At 44.7% G+C, this 22,438-nt stretch overlaps 1 protein-coding gene across 2 annotated transcripts in view; it reads right to left on the bottom strand.

Moving 5' to 3' along the window:
- Nucleotides 1–21,766, bottom strand: part of JCAD (junctional cadherin 5 associated) — a 60,931-nt gene extending 39,165 nt beyond the window's left edge. Inside the window, exon 1 of one of the 2 annotated variants that reach the window (XM_027648454.1) lies at nt 21,547–21,766. The gene's annotated coding sequence lies outside the window, so the exon portion shown is untranslated. The remainder of the gene's footprint in view (nt 1–21,546) is intronic. The other variant, XM_027648451.1, reaches the window with a different exon arrangement.
- Nucleotides 21,767–22,438: the final 672 nt, after the last annotated feature.

Here is a 22,438-nt window from a genome sequence, read left to right as displayed (position 1 = left end):
GGCATCTCCTGCATGTGTGGAAGCTGGATGGGTCATGACATGCCATGCTTAAATCCACTCATACTCCCACCTGTCAATAAATCTTTGCAAGAAAAACTTAAAGGCGTTCCTAACAAGGTATAAAATTCCTCCAATAACTTCTACTGTATTGCAGACCATATCTGTCCATGTGCCTCTTTCCTCAAGATAGAGCTCAAAAATGTAACTTCTGTAACTATTTTTAGTTACAGAAATCTAGTGATCAAACTCCAGTGACTTACAGGGAATGAGAGAGAGCATAGTTGCTCTTCTACTGCAGCTTATTCACCCTGTTCCTGAAAAAGCAATTACTTCCAAGGAAGCGCATTGAGTGGATGAAAAGCTGAGGCACACGTGCTGGGAACTGGTTATTTGGCATGGCAGCACCCCTTCCTGCAGCCTGACCTGTTTGGGTGCTCTGACAGACATCTTTTCAACCACGTTCACGTGTCTTGCCATGAGACCATTAAGCTTTGCCAAATCTCTCCTCTCATCTGATAAAGCAGTTAGGGCTCTGTGTGACAGACACTTGCAGTTTTCAAATACATGTCTTAGGTAGGGCTCTACATGCACAAGCTGTTTTCCTCATTAAGCCCTTCAGTTACTGCAGTTTACCTAATTCCAAGCTGGACTGTAAAAAGCTTGATCGATGTAACACATTCACTCCCAATGATGTCAGGGAGCCACTATACCCACCTAACAGATGAGCTGAGTTGATAGTCAGAAAATTTAGGATGACAAGCACGGTTTATCATGTTAAGCCAGATGCCATCAGCACTCTTCAGTTCTGCAAAAATGCTCCAGTTCTTCATAAAGCTATTACTGAGACATGTAAGGAAAACATGAGATCTGAACCACTTCCTGCTCCAGCCTTCTGCTGTTGGCGCCTCTTCCCACAATCAGGAGCAGAGCCCGATGTGGAGGCATGTTTCTGAAATGATTTCAAAGATGAGGTTTGATGTCTTTTCTGCCTACATGTGTCCTCAGCAGGAAAACTGCAGAATAGCAGAAGAGGGAAGATGAGGACTACTGTGGAACAGAAAGTGAATCTCCTGTAGATCTGTCCATGCACGTGTGTCTGGCTGGGCCCCATCCTCCAGCCAGGCTGTGATACATATCTCAAAGGGACCATGATTCCTTCTCAAATTATTGCTGCTGGCAGAGCAGCAGAGCTGGCAAGTGAGTTTTCAGGAATGTCTTTATCCTTCATGATCCATATGAAATAGGTCCAAGTAGTAATATTCTTGGAGAGCCAGAATCATAGATTTTGCAAAGGTTGGGAGCAGCAAAGCACACTATTAATAAACCAGTCACAGTGCTCTTGGTTTTGTTCTTATTATAAGATAATTATAAGCAGAAGCTTTCTTTTGTCTGGTCAAAGTTTCTGCTGCTTCAAACTTAGAGCTGTCAGAGGCAGCTGAGCAAGAGGGCTTCATTCAATGGACAGCAGTATCTGATCCAGCAAGTGCCATCAGTCTGCTTTGATAAGGTCAATGGAAGAGTGAAGAGGAGAGTTTGTCTGAGGACCTACTCTCCCATCCACTGTGAACACTATTGCAGTTCAGAGTAGACCAACAATGGTGTCTTGGCTTAGAGAAAATAAAAGGATTTTTTTGGGGCTATGTACAAGCATATCCATCACTGTATACAATGGTAAAAGCTAGAGTCACATTAATGGTCATATTCTACTAATACTGACTTATTTTAAGGAGTACCATCAACAGGGAGAAATAAAGGACATACTCTCAAAATAGTAGGAACAAGATACAAAAAAGAAGCTGCTCATAAGTATCTTTTTTTATGCTCAGCCAAATGCTGTGGAAAAAAAAGTGCCTTCTGGCATCATGAACCTGCTTAGGAGGGGCGATTTTGTTCCGATAGTCAATAATTTTCCGTGTACATTTTCAACAGGTAAGTCTCAACAGATACCATTAAGAATCAAAGCCTTGGTGCTCCAGAGGCCAAAGCACCCACCATCTCACCTCATTTGCAATTTAACAGGTTTATCATTTACACTAAAGTGTCTCTTTTAAAGGAAATCCCAGTGGAATTGACCAATACTAAATTTCAGATGCAGGAGGAAAATGTGCAGCAGAGCATATTTATGATAGAGACAGATATTTATGTTTGTAGCTGGCTATGCTGCAGTGGATATTGCTGGAAAGGGCAGCTTTTCTGCAAAGTTCTGTTAGATCCCTTCAGCAGGAAACAATTATCCGTAATACCAATTTCCCGCAGAATTTTGCAAATGCTTCCCTACAGGGATTTCACCTTTCATTGTTTCCCCTGCACAGCACAAAAAATCTGACTGCAGTGATACAAAATCAGATCTGAGTCATATTTTTTTTCCGCCTCTGGCAACTGAAAGGAATAATATCATTTTTGACTAGAAGGAGATGGGCAAACAGGGTAAGGGCTGGTGACCTGAATCTGAAGAGGACCTCCAGAGGTCCCTCCCCACTGCATCCATTTTGTGGTGTGATGCTCAAAAGGAGAGGGGTGGAGGACACAGTGGTGGGGTCCCTGCTTTGGGGGCACTCATGCCTTGGCAGCAGCAGGAGTCCAAACCTAGGCATGCCAGGGCCCCAAAACATTCGTGGAAAGGAGCATTGTTGTAACCTGTGCCTGCCCCGAGGAGTCCCTTGCAACACCTGCCATTACCCCAGGTGTTCTCTGAAGACCATGAAATCCCCATGGCAGAGCCCCTGACTTCTCTTTCTCTTTCAGCTGCGGTGTTGTGGTGCTATGAGGAGGATTACAGCCATGGCAACCAGAAGTCACATTTTCAGCAGTTTTCTTCATTTTTCGTCTTTGTCCCTGACCCCTCTTCCAAAGCAAGGTATCTCACTGCACAGCTTCCTGACAGTGTGGGCACAGCCCTGCCTGTGCAAGCAGTCCTAGATCAAACCCACGGCTCATAGAGGGGTTTGCCTTCCTCTCCCATGCTGGAAACAAACTCTGAGCTCAGCATAGGGTGCTCAGACTCCAAACTGGGTAGGATGTGCCCAGGGAAAGATTATGTGTAGGATTCACTGGGGGGGGAGGGCAAACAGAGCAGGAATCTTTCCTCAGGCAGTTCAGCATATTCAGAACTACTATATTGGAAGGTTTCCTTGCATAATCCACTTTGTTCCACCTCTACAGATATTTTCAGAGGGTGAAAAAAACCAAGGACTTTGGCTTTGTGGTTAAGGATGCAGGTAGGATGAGCGCGGCATCACAAGTCAGTCCATTTTGCTGTCCCCAGAACTGGAAGCCCAGCAGCAGTGGGGCCTGGCCAACTGACTGACAGGTCAAGTAACCAGTTAGATGTTTTAGCTGCACTTCCCAACAAGAGGAGGCTTGTGAGGTTGTGCTGTCTGTCCATCTGCACTGGGCAGCATGTGGCTCTGATGGCCACTGTCACCCAGTCCTGATGGGGGAGGTGTTTCAAGGCCATGAAATCCCAATGGGTTTGGGACATGTGATGAGTTGGGTCTGTCCCCAGCACCATCTGCCCTTTGCCCAGGTGAGTCCTGGCTGCTAGGAGGGCAGTGGGGCACACAAGGCAGTGCTGAGGCAGCTCAAAGGGCCGGACCGTGCCGGGACCTCACAGGCTCCCACAAGCCATTCCATCACTATTTGTCCCCATGCATTCCCATCTGTTTATTAACTCCATCCTAGATGACCTGACATTCAGGTAAACCAAATTTGATTTTCTGGCTGAGGGAGCCCTCAGATCTTTACCGTTTCCAAACAGATTTCATCAAGGAAAGCACATTGCTCTCTGAAGCCTGATCTGCAATGCCAGCAGCAGAAAGCACTGAGCGTGCCCAGATGCTGGGTAGAGGAAACTCAGACCTTTCTGAAGCTCTGGCTGAGAAACAGGAAGGAGAAGGAGCACAGGGGCATCCCTGGACTCAGCACTCATCCGGGGATCTGATTTGGAGTGTCCCATAAAGGCCCGTGTGTGGTCCAGGGTGCAGCTTCCCCCCTGCATAGCGGCATGGGGGGATGCTCACCCCTCTCCAAAATGCAGGTTGCACTAGAGTGATGTTGGTGTTGAGGTCCTGGGGCCACTAAGGTGAAATGATTCAGTAAGGCATGCAGGAAAGGCAGGAGGTACCCAGCCTTTGGGGGTACAAAAGAGATGGACAAACGAGATGAAAAAACCCCAAATATAAGAACACCATTTGATATTTTTTGAATTGTTATGTACCTGGTACCAGAGCTGGACAAAAGACATTCAAATTTCTTAAGGTATTTTGTTTTTTAAAAATTGCAGACTTAAATTACAACTTTTTTAAATACACTGCAGAACACTTGTTCAAAAGCAACATTTTCCTGCAACAATCGACTTTAAAAAAACAGTGACAAAATTTTAGTTTTGGGAAGAACATTTTTAAGTCTCAAAAGTCTGAGTAGCTCTGCTCCCCACTGCAGATGCTTTCAGACTTGCCGAAAGCATGTGCATGTGTATATGGAGCTGTGATTTGCTCTTCTTTGAGATGTCTTTGTTGTTGGCCTTGAAGCTGCAGAAGAGTTGCCTTGTTTCCAAGCAGAAGTGAATTCAAAGTATGCCGCTATTGTCCAGGAAGCGTGAGTACTACTCAACTACTGTGAAGGCACACAGACTCCCAGCACAGAAATTTAAAGCTATGGAGGAATTCTGCAGGGCTGATAATATCATTTAATATTCTTTCCTGATCATTCATTTGTATTCATGGCCTTTTTACTTGATAGAATTCTCTAGCAGTCTTTAATAAAAAAAACCTCCTTTCCCACTTGAAATCTCAGATGAACAGCGTAAAAATGTAATTTGCATGGTAGTCAAGGTCTCCTTCAAAGAAAGGTTAGGATCTGGATAAATTAGCCATAACTTGGCAAGAGTGGGAATATCCATCAAAAGTTTGTCCTCTTAATTCCAGAGTCCAGGTGAACCCAAAGTGTTAGTTATGTAGAAGCCAGGAGAGGTATTGTCAAAGGGAAGTTTGTTACTGTGAGCTCTGTGCACCAGAAACCCTTGCTGAAGCAGGCAGGAGGTGGTGATGCAGTGAGGTAGTTGAAGGGGAGGGTGAAGCAGATTGAGGTATTTGCAAACAGGTTTGATAGCCACTGGGGGAGGGGGCACATGGAGCTATGTCTGCCTGGGAGAGGGGGAGAAGCCAGTGGGCTTCCCTGGGAGCTGGTGAGCCTCTGCAGGCTGCAGCTCTCCAAGAGAAGATGTACCACCTTGCTCTTACCTTCACTCTGCTGAAGTCTGGGAAGGGGTTGGTGGCACATTTATAGAGAATTTCTATTTTTCAGTCTCAGAGTTTAGTTGTTATTTTAATTTGAACATTTTTCATTCAATTGTAGCATATCTGTGATGTCCCATGACATGCCACAGGATTTGCAAAAATCAACAACAACCCGAGTCCTTTGTTGACTTGGACCACTCCTGGTTATTTCTGAGTGCCATGGGAGAAGCAGGGATCCTAGCCTTCCTCCACAGCATGTCCTTAAGGAGAATGTAATTACTGAATTGGGTTTTCTGCTGGGCACGCTCTGACTGACAGACTGGGCCAACCCACACTTCTCTCCTTCATTATAGTGGAAGCTTATCTGCCGGCAGTGCCAATAAAAATAAATCATCTGGTTGCCTTATGCTCTGTGTAGATGAAAACAGAGTCATCAATGGTCTTGTGTACTTCTACGCTAAGTTAACGCCCACTGCATTCTTTTTTTAAAATCAAATTTCAGGATTTTGAAGAGGCTACTATGTACTCAAGAGGAAGGGAGGGCCGAGGCTCAGTGTGTGCAAATGATGAGGTTACAATACAATCTTTGTTTGTTTATATAATGGTTTTTCAAATTACGTTTGCGTGTATGAGTATAATGTTCTCATTGACTAGCGCAATGCACAATAGACCACCCACAATTTGGGAGGGTGCTACGAGTTTGTCCCTCTGTGAGCAGGCACCATTTAGTTTTTCATCCTCATTCTGTCGGTATATCTTCAGCCTGGGCTTACTCATTCCTCCTAGATAAGTTGGAATCAGAAGTGAATCACATAATTTTCTGTGGTGGCCGCACATACAGTTAAAAGATGATTTCAAATTGAAAATCCTGAAAACCTGTAGAGTTGAGATCTGTACCACTGATCCAAAATTCAGCTTCAGCATTGCCCACTCATTCAGTGTGGGAGTAAATCAAAATTTATTCCTCTGAAGTCAGAGATTTACATAACTTTCAAGCAGGAATAAGTGAACATACCTCATCTGTCAAGGGGGAACCACCTAGCAGGTTAATTTTTTATATTATACTGGGGTCTCAGCTGCTTTGCAGTAGTTTTTTCATCATCCCTATTACCAGTCCCACTACAGTCATAAAAAAGTAAGTGTAAGCAGCCAAATACAATGCAGTTTGTGGAGGAATCACTTCCTCTCAGGTTGCATTGAGATAAAATTACATAGCTCAAAGCCACCAAAGGCACAACCCCTGGTTGCATTTCCATCTGGAACATACGTTCTTCCCCCTTCCCCCAGCGCTTGTAGAGGAGATGCTTGGACAGGTTGTTATTTATGTCAGCACAAACTGGTGGTACCAGGCATGTCTCTGCAGTGATGAAGGAAAGTATTAGCACCAACATCGTTGTGCAGCATGTGTGTGTGATGAGATAATAGACATCTGGCACTGGGTGGCTACTGGAGCTCTGTAAATTCCTTGGCTTGTAGTTATGTGCAGAAAGCTACCTCCAGCACAGTATATGACTGTATAGTCTGGAAGAATAAACTGAAGATTTTGTTGATCCTTACAAAGCACTGAGCTGTGTAACACTGCTTTTAGATCCTCAGCTTAGCACTTGTGCCCAGATGCCCTCAAGGATGCTGTTGCCTGAAGAGGGAGACAGGGAACTCTCAGGTGTCTATGGACTTGCTTCGAAATCCCTAAGATTTGCTTTGCTTTGCTTTGTCATATCCCAATATTTTAGCTGAACCAAGAAGCTCAGCATCTGCTCTTGTGCTGTATGTCTCCCACCCAAGACCCTGCACGTGATGTGTGCTGCCTGCACAAGTCTTCCTGCAGGAGAGCCCACAACCACACCCCAGACATCACCACCCCGTCCCACATCGCTGCCAGCAACCCACTGTCCAGGATGCTGGATGTGCTCACTGCTTTCTGGGCCTGAACAGATGTGAATGCCACGTCTCCCACTTCTGGGACAGGAGAGATGAGTGTTCAGGTCCTGTTCCAGGTGCAGGCTGTGCATTGCATCCAACTTCTGTTTAGGATAAGCCCCCTAAAACCCTGCATTATTAACTCAAGGTTAACATATAGTTATTCCAAATCAATAAGATTACAAATTCCATTAATATTCACCACACTGATAAGCCCAGGAGTAGGCAAATCCTCTGCAGGACATAGAACATGTTCGATTCTGTGATGGGTCATTGCCAGCTCAAAATCCCTTGGGATGGGTGTGGGACCAAATTTAACTCTGTTGCACTGCCCTACAGCTAAACTGACTTCAGTTTGCATCCCCATGGCTTTATGTGGTAAACTGGTGGGATATTTGATCTCTAGTACCAAGAATAGGAATGAAGTGTCTGATTCCAGTGCATGATATTCTGCAAATATCTATTGGAGTAGCCAGGTCTGAGTAAAAAAAAGAAATCAAATAGAGGGATGTGGAAAAATCTCTTTATGCCTATAAAAGGATCACTTCAAAACCACAGGATTTTGTATAGGAACCTTTTTCCTTAAATAGTATAAACAGTCGCAGGGTGCATTCCATCAGCTTAAAAAATGGGGGTTAGAGGAGAGCCGCTGTGTGCAGCAGCAGTTTCCTCTCCTTCCTTCTCTTTCTTTCCTCCCCTTGCCACATGTGTAACATGTCTTAGCTACAGAAACTGTGCTTGTAGAAAACATATCAACAGTATAATTGCAATATATATATATATTTATACACATAGGTATAATCAAAGCCATACACATATATATGTATGTGCTGTGTAGTTAAAGAGGAACTGCATGGTGGGATTCTTCTGCATTCCTCAGGAAACACCCTTCTGTTGCATTTTCCCACCTAGCTGAACAAAACTTGGCAGTGAATTTTGTTGGGTGTCTAAAATACCAGAGCAGGCTCCTACTGCAGGCTCACACCTGCAGCCTCCTACTGCCACCACTGGCAGACAGCAGGATTTGTGTCAATCTTTTACTTTGGATGCAAAGCCAAGTCGCCTGGTGGTCAGTGTGGGGTGGCTGGGGCTGCAGAGGGACCAGGTCTCCTCGAGGGTGAGCAGCCTTGGAGGGTGGCACTGGGCTTTGGGGTACCCTGTGTGTGTTGCCATGGGAAGGAGCAGGAATGTAGGAATGACTCTCCCAGGGCATGGGACACAGGTGCATCTTGGGACAAAGGTCCTGTCACTGTACTTTCCAGCTCAGGGATCCCAGGCCAGCAGAGAACAGGCAGGGAGAGATTTCTGTGAATTGCAGGTTCATTGGCCCTTTTGAACAGGTTTGTCTGAGGATGGGTTGGGGAAAGGAGTCAGAAGGTTTCCATCTTCAAACTGTAGCTAGGCTAAGGCGAGACTGACACCTTTCCTGGGGGCTGTTTAGAAACCAGGGTGGTGCTTTTAGTACTTTATAAGAAGAGTCTTGTGTTCACATTACTATGATGAAAATGTCATGCAAACAGACCCCAGGGACTCTGGCTGGCTCCAGTCCATCCTTCCACCACATACCTAGGTCAGTCCTTACAGATGTCTGGATAACCTGTTCTTAAAAATCCTTAATAACAGAAAATCCACAGTCTCCTGAGATAAAGTATGTCAGTGTTTTACTACACTTACTATTCGGAACATTTCTTAAATCTGTCTTAAATTTTTCTAAACTCCCTCCCAACCAGACTCAGTACAGACTCTTACTGAAAATTTAGCATGTGGTTGATATCTATGGCAGAGACAGAGAACAGTTTATTCATTTTCTTGTTGCTCAGCTTGTGAGCTTATGTGCTTGAAAGCAATTTTTTCTGCCTTTAGACATCTCTCTTTTAATGAAACCCATTTTCTTTAGCCTACCTTCCCACTCATACCTGTATAAACCTTTCTTGAGGAATAACATCTCCATCCATAAAAAAATCTTTAGGTGCAGTGTCACACTAGAAAGAGGAGCTGAACTGAGGCAAGGGAGATGTCTTACATACTGCATTTCTATTTATGTACTCCAAAATGGTGTTTGGGTTTTTTTGTTTGCAACAGTATGACATTATAGGTACTCAGGTAGCCCATGACCCATCATAATCTGCAGGCCCTTGGAGCTGACCAGCAGCCCAGGGCAGTCAGCCCCAACCTGGCTCAGGGACACGGGGGACAGGTGTGAATTCATCCCTCCCAAACTGCATCTTTGGGATTTTCAGTCCTTATCTCCATTTTGTCATTCCTGCAACCTACAGCCAGCATAAGACCTGCCATAATTGAAACAAGCTCATTGTTTCATTTTCCCCTTGCCTAAGCTGTCACTGAAGATGTTAGTTAGTTCTGTTGTTAGTTCTGGGATGAAGGGAGACCCCCCGGGTCCATTCTAGGCACTCCCTTAAGTGGGAAGTACTGATACCTTTCACATACGACTTTGAAATGGCTTTGCCCTTCCCGTAACAGTTTCACTGCAACCCCACTTCTGCTGCTTGTTTGGGAAAGGGCTGACACTGCCGGAGTTGGTGGAAACCAGGAGGAAAGGATTCTGGGGTGAGAGTGCACCCACTCACTCCCGCTCCATGTACTAGTCTAGAAAAAAACTCCTGAACATTTTTTAATGTGACCTGGCAGGAGACCAGGGTAAATGGCATGTTCTTTTTCCAGTGCTTTGGCCCAAAATGTGTGTTTCAGAGGCTTAAAAGAACAGTCAGTCAATTAAATGTGATAAACGAGGCCATTTGTCACCAGCATTTTCATTTTTCTTTTAAAGTATAAAACGAGATAATGAGCAGGGCTTGAAGAAATCCTTTGTGGTGTTGGAAGCCAAGGTCACATGATATACAGAACGGATTTTCTGCCTCTCCCATCATGAGAATGTGATCTGACAATACTCCCCCTCATGACACAGAAATCAGAGACAATGTTAAGAGGGGGGAGAAAAATCACTAATGCTTGAAAAAACAGTGACACGTTGCAATGAAGATGGGAAAAGAAATGCACTTAGTTAAGGGCAAACCTACCCCCACTCCAAACTTCCTGTTTTAGGTGCTGGTCAATAGGAACAGTAGCACAGAGACAGCTCCATAGTACCTTCATCTTATAACAAAGCCTAAAGCCTAATCACCCTGGTTTCTAAACAGCCCCCAGGAAAGGTGTCAGTCTTGACTTAGCCTAGCTACAGTTTGAAGATGGAAACCTTCTGATTCCTTTCCCCAACCCTCCCTCAGAGTTACCAACACATCACCTACTCAGAAAGAAGATAGCAGAGTATGTATCCAGTGACTGATGGAAAAGATGGTTCACTCCTTGTCCCAGTATGGGGGAAGGGACACAACTGCGATGGGCTGTGTGAGCTGTGGGGTCCTGCACAGCACGGGAGTCCTGAGGACTTTGAGGTGGTGGGAGGCTATTCCTCCTGGAATGTCCACAGGTACTTCCAGCATACTAGGACACCCTGTTCAGTGACAGCCACGTAAGCAATGCCGTTCAGGTATGTATCCCATAAGAGCTGTGGCACTTATGGTGGTGTGGTATCTGCATTAGTGCAGGTTAGTATTTGTGGCTGGAAGCTAGAGCTGGATATGGACCCAGAGCTGGAGTTTTTCCAGCTCTTTTTTGAAGAATAGCACCTTTCTTTCTGGCAGATTCCCAGAATGTTTCCTTCTGCATACAGTCCTTTTCTATCATGTGTATCTAGGAATTCGTACACATTTACTCCAGCGTGTGAACCCTCTCTGCACCTATGGGACATGAACATATTGATGGCATTTTGCACTGGCCTTTGTCCACCAGGTCAGTGTTACTTCTACAGTCTTTTCCCATCTCCCCTCTGCATCTACACACTTGTGCTACCACAGTAAAAAATTACTCTTTTTTGGTTTTGGGGGGGGTTTAAACTTGTTTTCTCAATCAGTCGTCAGTTTATACTGAATACATTGAGGCATGCCAGTAAATATGGTTGTGCACAAACAGGAACAGATATTTAAGGAGCTGAGAACCACTGACAGTTGGTCTCTACAACCTATGTTTTATTTATGTCTGTACTGTGCTGTCTTGGCAGCATTTCATGTAGTCCTGGGATGAAAACCCTGTCTTTTTGCAAACATGGACAGCCTCACACATGCCTCTGACATTAAATAAGTGATACAAACACTGCAAGGAAACATATATTTTAAGACAACTACCCAGATACACCAGCAACAGGAGGTGTTGAAGTAACTTGAAAGACTAAGAACTAAAATCTTATTAAAGAAAATGCAGGACAGGAGGTGCCAGTCAGGTAGCAAGGGAATAAACGCCAAGCATGCAGTTGAGCCAATGACTCAGCACCACATTAACTTCAAGTCTGTGAGTCTTCAGCTGATGGTGAATTTTGTGCCTGGCCTTCAGTGGGGCTCTGTGCAGAGGAGTGCCCTCCTCAGCACCTCAGCAACTCAACAGCAGTAGCCTACAGCCACCTTCACCTATGTGAATGTTTCCAATACTTGTAGTGGCTGCCACAGTTGGACTCAATGATCTTTGGAGGGCCCTTCCAACTCAGGATATTCTATGATTCTATGATTCTGTAATTCACATTACTGAGGTCTGTGCCTGAGGGACTTTTCAGATGAGGTATCAAACAACATGACTAGATCCTCTGCTGTATTAAACTGCTGGTAAGAGCAGTCTGTCTGTTCCTACCCCCAACTGGAAGCAGGCTCAGCCTCAGTTCATGAGTTGCCCTGGTTGTGGCTTGCTGAAAGGGTAGGATAATCCTGCTGAAGCCCTTGGTGGGCTGCCCATTTCCTCTCCTTCCAACTCGCTTGCTTCCAAAACAAATTCCTATTGCAAAGACTCAGGTCCTTTCAACTCTGCATTCCTGCCTGTAACACGATCCCTTTGAAAAGGAGATGAACTGGTACAACTCAGTGAACTTGAAAAGAGAAAGATCCTAAATAATTGTTGGAAATGATTGGAAGCAAATATCTCATAAAACAACATATTTCCAAGTGTTTCCGAAGCGGTTAGCTGTGCAATAGTCTATTTTCAAAAACATAGAGACTTACCACAGGCAGGTAATGGAAGTATGGGAGTCAATGCAAACACTATTCCCTTTCTCATGCCCAAAGCCTGTGGGATGGCTGCCTGAAACAAGATGTTGTGTGAAGGTGCTGCCAGGATCCATTTCACCAACAGACTGGGACCCACCCCAGCAGCCTCTAGCTATGGCCCAAGGAATGAATGCTGGATCATTTCTGAAGAAGAAACTTGCTGGCATTCACTTTGTTTGGGTTAAGAGAGAAGGACATGGAGAAGGAGGGGGAGGGTCTAACTCCCTCAAGTTCAAATTTACAGCTTCAAGAAGGCAGTTCCTTTGCAAACACTTTCCATTGTTTTCTTCCTCCTGTTATCTCTACAGAAGGTTGAGCATCTTTAAAACTGCATTAGCCTCCCTTAGGGAGGCTTGTTTTCAGATCCCTTCTCAACCTGATTTGGAGCAGGGACATCAAAGGCAAGGCAAATCTGGTCGCCTGTTAACTTGGATCCGTTTGGAGCTGGTCTGGGCAGTCTGAGCTTGCCATGATGTTCACAGTCTTTCGAAATATTTACTTATCTGACTGACAAGAGAGCTATTTCATAAGTTATGATGTCTCCAGTTTTGTGTAAACAATTTACAGTGCTGTGATTGATGCTGAATGCTGTTTGGAGAGAGGCAAGACTGATTGTATATACTAGGCTTTGGTTTGGAGAGTTCAGGCCCAGGACTGGGCAGTATTCTACCTAATAAATAACAACAGTGCTGTTTCAGTGCTCACAAAGCCACATAAACATGGCTGAATTAAAGCAATGCTTCTTTGAGCAGACCTTGGCCATGCAAACATCTGAGACCCCTGCAGAGGTGCCTGGTACAGTGGTCACAGTTCCTGATTCTGCTTTTGACCCATGCCCAGGCTGTCCACAACTCTCCAGCACTTACTGGGCAGAAGGAAACAGCTGGTTTTGTGGGTAGGACAGCCAGCACAAATGTGGAGCATCACACTTCAAGCTCCCTCTCCAAATCTAGGAGGATGGAGGTTGGGAAGTGAGTATCACCATGTCGAGGAGGCAGCTCCAGTCCTTACAACAGTACAGTGAAAGGAGTGGGCTTGCTTCTTCTGGCACAGCTTCAGGTCATGGTACATGAGTGGTTTCCTCAGTCTTGCATTTTTCAGTGCCTTACTGCAGGTCTCCAGGGGCTTCCATAAGGAGATGGGACTTCTGCTGCAGTGCTTTGAGTCACACCACCAAAGTCCCTCTTCTGGGTGAATACTTTCCATTACAGCTGTGTATGATCATGAGAGAAGCCTAATCCATGGTGAAAGAAGTATTCCCATCTCCAGTGGAATGACACAGGAGTATGATTGCCATAGCTTATAGGTGCCTGCAGCCCAGCTGATGAAAAATAGCTGTAGACAAGCATAAGCCTGCATGAGATGCCAAAGCAGAAAAGAGAGGGTATAGACTAGTGTCAACTGAGAGGAAGTCAGAGTTTTTCATTCAGACCAAATTGCAAACAAGTTGTTTCAGTTCTGAACCATCAAAATGTTTTGCTTCTGGAATTAAGTGAACTGGGCATATCTGAAACAACAGTTGCAGGACTATGTAGTTCCCTCAAATTTTCTGCAATCTGACTTTCTGACCTGATTGTGAACAAAGGTATGACTTCCAGAAGTTCCCATGAAACGGAAATGCTGGGACCGGTGGCTATGCAAGGCAGAAGTTTGGAAGGAGAGGACAAAAGACCCCTTTCTTGCTACTAAGTAGCTGTTTAGATTGACTGGTACAGACAAGATATTAAAAAAACCCCTCACTTTATTCTGGAAATCCTCTTTCAGATACATTCACTCCAGATGCTGCGAATGAAGAATGGGAGGAAATTAAAAGGAGGGAATTGACCCTAACACTGACACAAGATGGCTGGTTGGATGCGAGCTGGATAAAGGCTTTATATACCCATGGAGAGAAAAAATGTGCTTCCTCTGAACAGAGCAAAGTAATGAAGTATTGATTTGAAATTATTGAACTGTGATACTTCATCCATGTTGCTGATGGTGGCCTTGTCTAATGCAGAGAAAAGTACAAGGAGGTCTTTCCAGTTCAGACTGGAAAAAGGAAAATTGTGTCTCAGGCAAACATTCCACATATTGCATTCACTGTGGGAGGAAAGTAATACTCAATGTCCTCCTGATGTTCAAAACTGTTTCTGCAATCACCTTCAGCCACCAGAAAAGGCTGATTATCTCCCAGTTTCACCAGTACCATTCACTCTCAAAAGGCTGTATCTTTTCATTTAGTCTTTTAAAATCTGCACTCAGAACAAGAAAGATCTGAAGCAAAATGTAGCCTGCCTCTTCCTCGCAAGGGACCAGCTGAACTGTGATGCACTTAGCAAAGCAAGCGCAGATTTAGGGGGAACCTAAGGGACTGATGGCATTGCCCTTGGTCTCCTTGGAGATATGCCTTGATGTAATTAATAATAAAAAATGGGGGCAAGAATAAAAATTATTCAGAGAAGCTTTGGTACTTCTCCCCAGTTTAACTCCTGTGACTAAACCCACACAGAGCCTAGAATGAGGAGATGAGCCTATTATAGCTAAATAGCAGTATAATGAATTATTTTCTTTGCACTTACTTTTGCTAGTGAGTAATCCAGTTTCTACCCAAACCCATGTTGGCTATGAAGATTTTGCCAATAACTGATTAATCAAGATGCTGGAAGAATGTGGAATTAGAAATGCAGAAGAAGGACCATAGCTCTCCACCATTTGCTCTTAAACATTGATAATCTAGGGCAAACTTTCTAACAGATAACATTAATACAACCAACACTTTGGTGAAAGTCCACCTTTAGCTAAAACTAAATACAAAAAAATGGTCTGCTTAGTGAAGAGTTTGAATCCTCTCTTTTATGTACAATATAAAAATATATTTATTTTGGGTGGTGAGTCCTTCTTAGATTTGCAGACTCCAATTGAATAGTATAGAGCATGTTGTGTGTTTTATGTGTCTTTAGGGTCTTTTGGTCAGAAAATTCCCAGAACGGCAGGCTATGAAGTTATAATTTAAATTATATTGAAAGGTATCAGCAGCTTCAGCTTTCCCTCACTTCCCCAGCTCTTGCAAGCTACAGAGGGTTGGCATCACTCTGTTTCCAGCCTCAGCTGTTGTGTGTGGGTACCAGTAGGAAGAGATGGCTCTCAGAGCACCTGAAAAAGGAGTATCTGTGTCTGAAAGAAGCCTATTCCTGAACGTTAAAGGGTTGTTGAATTCACGGGACAGAAACAATATGACTGCTGAAACTCTGCCCTACGACTCTGGGAGCTGCTGGCGTGATTTGAGGGCTGGGTTCCTAAGTCCTGTGGAGCAGGCAATGGCTTTCTGATCTGTAGCCCTGACAGAAGGAGGTGCTGGCCCACAGCACAGTGAGCAGGCAGAAAAGCAGTACAAATAAATTTTTAGAAAAGCATTTGGGGTCAATCTTGCAGAGCAATTTCTAAAGAGCTCAAGGGATGTTATTGTTTAAATAAATATTTAAGGGAGATTCGTCTCAGTTTAAACACAGTGAGCTGTAGCATGTGAAAAGCAGCAGCATTTGATTACACATATGCAAGAGGCCGAAACAATCCATTACAAGCGAAGGCGTCAGAGGAGGAGAATACAATTTCCTTTGATTCTCTTTCTCTGAGACAGGTTCTTGACAACACCATTTCTGCCTAGTGGCCAGGTGCAGCAGGGATGCAAACCCTGGCAGTCCCAGCACTGGATGTGCTCTGTAAGTAAGCCATTCTGCATTTTGTCTGATGAGATGGCTGGGGATGGAAGTGCAGGTTTAGCTCAGCAGGTTGCTGCAACCCAACATGCAGCAGCAGGACTGTGTGCCTAAGGAGAAGGGGAAAAAGGTGGGTGTGGCTGGTCACGCATGACCCATCACATGTCTTTAATGGACAGTCTTTAATGGACGTACAATCACAGCCTTGGTGCTAGAGGGCTGCTTATTACAACAGAGATTCACTTTAAAATCCTGCTTGATTTGGTTGAGGCTCGCGGATGGCAACTCAGATGAGTTTGTTGTGGGGGTTACAGACTTGGAGTCACCTTGTGCCATGAGTTTGGTACAGCCAAAGCTTAGCGCCATGCACTGTCAGAGGTGGGATACAAGGACGTGCTTCTTGCCCTTCAGGTAGACAATGCCAAGGGCATGAACAGCCATCCGGTGGTAGCAGAAGAGAAAACAAAAGAAATTCACTGCTGAGGGGTAAGACATCTAAATAAAAGTGAAAGCATGCTCAAAGGCCACAAGCAGCTAAAAACCCTCAGTGAGCTTGAGGTTATTAGGAATCTCTGTATGTCATAAGTCTCTTACATAGACTTGGATGATGGGATTCACAACAGTGTTATAAATGAATTGATTAAAAGGGACTTAGGGCAATTCACAACACTTGTCTCAGTGTGGCAAACCTGAATTTATGTTTGGATAAGGGTTTCCCAAATAGTTTTCATCAGTGTAAAAGGCTGAAATGTTCATCCTCCTCACCCTGTGCTAGCCTTTTTTCTTTTGTGAAAAAGGTAAGGCCTTTGCCTTATCAGAAGTGAGTTTTTCTCCCCTGATATGATTGCATATTCAATCCCCTTCTGCATTTGAGTTGAAAAACAACAGAGCACCAAAAAAATCACATTTTCCAAAGTGTCCCTGAAATTGAAGGATTCTGTAAAGGTCATGCAACCCAGGTGATGTGTATTTTGTGGATGCATCTGAAGGTATGGCAGATCCCCTGTGTGAAGTAGGACCATCCAGGGTACAGATGAGGAGGATGTAGCTCTTTCAGATCTGTGTGAGAAACTTTATGCACAGACCTGTCTGCTTCATTCATGATGTTGCTCCCCACTTGTAATCATCTCATCAAAGTTATAACAGCAACATCCTCCTAGATTTATTAGTTTTGTGATTACTTTCACAATGACATCCCCCATAAGCATCTCTGGTCCTTTGACTGTCAGTCTCCACTCCACCCATCCGCATTCGTCTGGCATCAAAGGTTATGAGTATCCATTTTCTTCCATGACACTTGGAGCAGAAGCCCATAAGTATCTACCACTCCTTTTCATTTTCTGTTTCAGTTCTCCTGCAAATCCCTGCTTAAAACTCCTGTTTGTGGCATCCTTGACAAAGGCAAGGCTGCTGGTGTGAAGCAAGTACTGCCTAACACGCTGGCCAGCACTGTCTCACAGCTTTTTAGAACTCCTTCCTCTCCCAGTAGCTGTCTGTAGGCAGCTCTGGTCTTCTCACATTGTCAGCTCCTGTTCTTCTGGTCTTTGTTTTTACACAGTCTTGCAGAGCTGAGTCCTGGTGTATGCATGGGGCTCCAGGATAATGAAACTTAACTGCCTGTCTCTGTGGAAGGAGAGGCTGTTCAGGATGCTCCACAGTCTATAGTCATACAAGAAGTGAAGGAAATCACCTTTGTTTGACACTTCAGCAGCAGCGGAAACAAGCAGACTGCAGATCCCTACCTTCCGATGTGGAAATCACGTCAAGAGGCACAATGAACACTGAGATTTCACCATCTGTCCCCAAATGTTGCATATGCATTGCATATAAAAATAGGCTATAAGAGTACAGTTATGACTGAAAAATCCATGAGGGAAGAGATGCCAGAATTAGGCCTCCTTTGTGCTATCTGTTATGATACGCTTATTACGTGATCACACAGTGTTTTGTCAGAGGTCTCAACTTTATCCCATGGTACAGCATGGACTGTCTTCACTGGCAATGTTATTTAGAATTATTTTTTTTTTCTTAGAGTTCAGTGTGGTCCTAGGCTTTATTTTCTTCCCAAGTCCTCCTCTTAGTAAGAATTACTGATTTTCCCAACATTGGGAATTACAATGACACATCTCCCTATAGTATCTGGACGCTCTGGTACCTCCATTAAGGGTGTGGTGGTTCTTTAGCCACTTTAAAAAAATGGAAACAGAGAGAGGCATGTAAGCAAATATCTTGGTTGCACCAAGCATCAGTTTATCAGGGCTCTGCCTTGGTCACTCATTCCAGCTGTCCCCCACCACAGTGCTGGGCCTTCCCTGCAGCAAGACCCATGCCCACATCCACCCTTGCAGGCTTCATGGGTCCTACAGGCCAGTGCTTCAAGGTCATGAGCTGAGACCGAGGGGTGACCAACAGACATAGCTGGGGCTGAGGCTGTGCAAAAGTGTTCAGCATCAGGCACACTGAACTTGCTCGAGGCAGAGCTTCCATCAGCTCCAATCATGGAAGTGGACATTCGGTAGCAGGGTCTTACGGCACTTGCAGATGTATAGGCACACCGTGTAGCTACTGACTGCAGACTGGGGAAAGCCTCGGCAAGACCTGGCACAGAAGACCCTTCAGGGAGAGCAGGACTGAAGCCAATTCTGAGAGGTAACACTCATAGTCCGAAAAAGGGACCATGGATAGAGCAGCTCAGGTTTCATGTTGAGCTCTGGCAGTGTCCAAACTCTGTCCCTATGGCTCACATCTTGACAACACACCTTCCTGTCCTGCTCTCAAGTCCCCTGACTCCTCACTTGTACTATGTGAAGTACCATCCCAGTCCCGTGTGACCCCATCCCAGTCCCATGCAATCCTTCAGCTTTAGCAACCCAGTACCAGATGTTTGCTTAGCTCAGTGTCCCCAGAGTCCCTGTCTGCCTCCTGGCTGTGCCAGGAAAGAATCAGAGTGTATTGTTCCCTGTCTGCCTTTGCATTGACCAACACCTCTGCCCTGAGCAGCATTACATGGACAGCCCATCTTCATCCTGCTTCTGGAGCTGGGGATAGTTCTCAGACTGCAGAGAGGGGACACAGGTAGCCTGATCCCTGCAGATCTGTGGGGAAGCAGCAGGATCAGCAGAAACTTGGTAGCACTGACTGCTTGCACAGGAGCACTGGGGTCAGCACTGGGCTGAGCTTGCTCATGTGAGAAGGAATCTCAGTGGATTTTGACTACTCAGCCCTAGCACGTCCCTAATAAGTTGCTATTTTTTCCCTTCAAAGGCTATCACTAAGCCAAATTGGAGGAGATTTGCAAAGTTAAAAAAAAAAAAAATCACATTCCTAAGACAGAGCTGCCAAATTTCAGATCTTAGCTCCAAAGCGCAGAGGGATAAGAACTATCCAAGGAAAGAATCACCAGGTTCCCCCCTCCCGTTTCTTCCTTTCATTTTTTTCAAGTTGGACAACAATTCCTTTTTCCCTGTGCTCATTCTTGGAATGGACAAAATTGGCTGGACAGTTTTGGCTGAAATTTTCCAGAAAAGAACTTAGCCCAAGGCAGACAATCAAGTTGGAAGAACTCAGCCTAAACTGTTCAAGTCTGACAAAGTTATAAGCAGCAGCAAAGGCGGTCTTACAGCAGGACAGATATGAGTAACCTTTATCACAGGAGCCGCGTGCAATCCCACTGCTGACGCATTCGGAGTTATAATAGCTGATGATGCTGTTCCATTCAGGTGCATCTGATCACGATTCAGATATGTCACCAGTAAAAAACTGTTAACTCAGTCATCCCACTGAGTCTTCCCACACCCCTTCCTACTCAAGCAGCTATTCCCAACTAACAACCGATCCTTCGAAAAACCACAGTTCCCTCGCCTCCAGTATTTGCGAGCAGGATATGTCAGCTTCAGCTTCTTGGATAGAGGCAGCTGATGCTAAAATGAGATTGCTCTCTGAACTAATGTATTCAAAATTAATAAAAGAAATAAAGCAACACACTCCTCTGGCATGTTCCCATGCATATTTTCCATAAAAGTTAGTTTTTCCACAAGAACAAGTTGTGAGTTTGTAGGGGTTTTGCACTGAATCTTGATATGGAGCTTAGAATTCTTGGCACTGCTTGGGACGTTAAAATGACATCAGCTCCACTTTCTATGTTGGAATTTTATAGTTCCTGCCTGACCGCATTTCTTTGTTCTGCACATATTCTCTCTCCTCTGAGCTGCCTCTCTGCCACAGCGTGCTCTTACATGAGTGTTGGGAAAAGCAGAGTGTTTGTATTCCTTATAGCCCTGCTTGTCCCTCCCTGTGCCGGGCACCCAAGTGATAAAGCCGCATTTCTCCCTTCAGGACAAAGCAGCACTGTTGGCTCAAGGGTGGAGGGCACCTTTGCCAGCCGGAAGGCTTCCCCTCAGTGTGGCAGCTCTGTGCTATGAGGGACCTGGTGTGCTAAGCAGAGTCCTCCTCTTTTCTCTGGCTGAGCAGAGGAGTGGAGTGCCTGCTGCCAGGGTGACATGGCTGTGGGACAGCAGGGACTAGGTGGGAGGACAGTGATTGCAGACAGGACAATGTGAAACCATCCTGTCTCACTCAAGGAAAGGTAAAGGGAGCTGAAAGTAGGGGAAGAGGAAAGGGAGTATCTCTGGGTGGGAAACAAGGCTTTCTCTAGCCCTGGAAAGGTAGCACCTGGAGCAGTGTTTGTTCAGTGCCTCAGTTCTCCCCCTGCCACTGTGCCCACACTGCCCCATGCCTTGGGGCAGGGAGGGGCAGCATTTTTTTAAATCAAGCAAAAATCTGAGTAATGGTGTTTCCATATTACCCAGCAGCTCGACCTGCTGTGTTTGAACACCATGGTGCAGGAGGACTGATTTGGTACTTGGGATCCCCTGTGAATCACAGCACAGGGCTGGGAGAGTTAACGGACTCTGGCACTGGGAGTACAGTTCCACAGGCATTAGCACAGACATCACGCTTGTTTCCTGGATTTCAAATAAAATAAGGATTCAAGGAAAAGATGATGCTTTTCTGCATCCCCTATGACTTGGAAAGCAATAAGAGCAAATAAAGGCAGTTAATTATTTGGCACACCGCATCCAAACATTTCTGAAAGCACGGTTCTGCTGTTACTGTACGAGTCACGCTGGAGCAGCATTAGCATACACTCTGTAAACAGACTCAGTGCCATCCTCCAGCACAGCCTCAGCCTCCCAAAAGGGATTAGAGCAGCTGGACAAACCGAGGAGGGACTATACCTGGCAGTCAACAAAATGCCAGTTTTTCCTTAGTCTGGCTTGATTGCAATAGCACCTGGATTTGCTATTTCCTATGTTGCCTACATGCTCAGCCTCTCTAATGTGTGAGGAAAAATCACTGCTCTTTGCTTCTCTGTGCAAGATTTATCATTTCATCACTTCTGTGTTATGTGGAAATAGCCAGACCAAAAGAACAGTTAAAGGTTGTGAAGCCATTTGCCAAACACTTCTTGCTTTATAACAGCAACATTTTTACAATTGCATTTGCAACAGCATTTTTGCAATCACATTTATAAGCTCCTTTACAAGCACATGCAACCATATACAGAATGAAGAAAATCTTTACCTTGCTTGCCCAGAGGAGAGAGCCTGGTTTCCTTTCATGGATCAGAAGTAGGGTGAAAAACAAACCCGAAAAAGACCCTTGAACAGACTCATCTGCTGAGAGTTGTTTAAATCCCAAGCCTGCTCCTGCTAGCAGCTCTAAGTTTGTGCTCTGAATAGAGGCTGTGTTATTTTAACCACAGGATTTCTAGTCATGGGGGAGGAGAGATGGATTAGGTACGTTTGCAATCTAATGCTTCACATTTACCTCAACAGAAATGAACTACTTTTAGCCTGATGTAAATAAGTACTGCTAAGATATAAATTTCAAGAGCCCACTAACCAATTATGCTTAAACTAACATGCTAAATAACTGTGGAAAATTCCAGAGGAATAAGATAACATACTTTTGTGTTCTTTCCTAAATAAAAGGCATGTGTGGAATTTCATGCTAGATACTGTGACAACTGAGGGGCAGCAGATGAACTGCACAAACTAACCTATGCAAGGTGCTATACCTCATAAAACAGTATTCCTAACACCTGTTAGCCTGGATTTCATCAGGCATCCCAGCAATATGGGTTTCCATGGCTTGTAAAAAGTACAGATATGAAGGATTTGAATCTAATATTTCAAAAGAGCAAATAAAGCTCTCTAAGTTAATAATGCAAGATTTTAAAAGGTCACCGGGTCTGTAGTTCTGTGGGAGCACAAACTTTAGTCCACTGAACAAGTGCCACCTCCAACAGTGATGTAAGCTGGATACCCTCCCTGCAGCTCATGGATTGACACGGACAGTGTTAAATGCAGGCAAAATATTGTGCCTAGCACATTCGTTTGTGGTTTTGTTGTTTAATCCAACTCAATCTTCCTTTCCTCGTTTATGACATTCGTTGCCACAGCTGATGTGGTTG

This window comes from Corapipo altera, unplaced genomic scaffold (assembly GCF_003945725.1).
Source record: "Corapipo altera isolate COAL_440 unplaced genomic scaffold, ASM394572v1 47, whole genome shotgun sequence".
Classification (NCBI taxonomy): Eukaryota; Metazoa; Chordata; class Aves; order Passeriformes; family Pipridae; genus Corapipo; species Corapipo altera.
This window is presented reverse-complemented; position numbering and strand designations above follow the sequence as displayed.